The sequence below is a fragment of the Penaeus monodon genome, chromosome 21 (genome assembly GCF_015228065.2).
Source record: "Penaeus monodon isolate SGIC_2016 chromosome 21, NSTDA_Pmon_1, whole genome shotgun sequence".
NCBI classification, from domain to species: Eukaryota; Metazoa; Arthropoda; class Malacostraca; order Decapoda; family Penaeidae; genus Penaeus; species Penaeus monodon.
Genome location: NC_051406.1, coordinates 40,526,456 through 40,527,417, shown reverse-complemented (window position 1 = coordinate 40,527,417; position 962 = coordinate 40,526,456). Strand labels below are relative to the sequence as shown.

Below are 962 nucleotides of genomic sequence, written 5' to 3'. Positions count from 1 at the left end.
GGGGGGGGGAGTGGCCTTGGATGTGTGGGGGGGTTTGTCTTTTAAAGTTACAATGAATTTATTATGATGAAATCTACCAGAGACGGATTATTTAACATCTTTCAAGTATCCATACAGTATAAAGTTCAGAGTAAAAATAATATATTTACTAACGTTTTATATACATATATATTTTACAAATAGCAAAACTCTACCTATCTTAGCTCATGATAATTATTATTCAGGAAAATACTCAACGGAATTAATAAAGGAATACATAGCAACATGTTAGATGGGTATTCAAGCAAATTTTGTTTACATAAGTAACTAAGACAAACTAATCTTATATGCAGGTTACGTAGTCTTGTTTCGCGTGACACAACCGTTACGTAAGTAATTTTGGTATTTCTACGAGAATAAATCAATTAGATTATATAGAATGATAATACAACTTATGTTAGAAATGTACTTTTAATAAAATATACACACAGAATCGGTATTTTAGTTAATATTTTCAACGCCTTGTGACCCGTATCAAGAAGGCGAGCCACAACACGGTGCCGAGTTTGCTGACTGCCTTGGATAGAACTTGATGCTCTAAGTATAAATTACAGAATTTACTTAGAAGGTGAGATATTTTAAAGGTCAGACATGTGTTTGTGGTACTTGAGTTATCTATACAATTTATCGTCTAATGTATTAAAATTCTGTTTATGTTTACTTTCCTAGATGGGCTCGCAGATGTTTCATCTCGAGGAATACGTATAAAAGATTATATATGTACTTTTCTCTTCGTCTTCTTTCTTCTTTTATAGGGTCTTAATGGTGGGGTAGTTTCTTCTGTCCATAAAAATATTAGAAACGATGCTAGGATTTTTTGTTTAGTAATCACTACAATTCATTCATGAAATCAAAAGGATTTGGGTGAACCGCAGCATCACTTTATTGCATCATTAAAGGTTGCTGTTTACCTTAGTGCTAAG

The 962-nt window shown here is 32.4% G+C and overlaps 1 protein-coding gene across 1 annotated transcript in view; it reads left to right on the top strand.

Annotated features, from left to right (window-relative positions):
• Positions 1-962, top strand: part of LOC119586490 (major facilitator superfamily domain-containing protein 6-like) — a 16,793-nt gene that overhangs the window by 4,169 nt on the left and 11,662 nt on the right.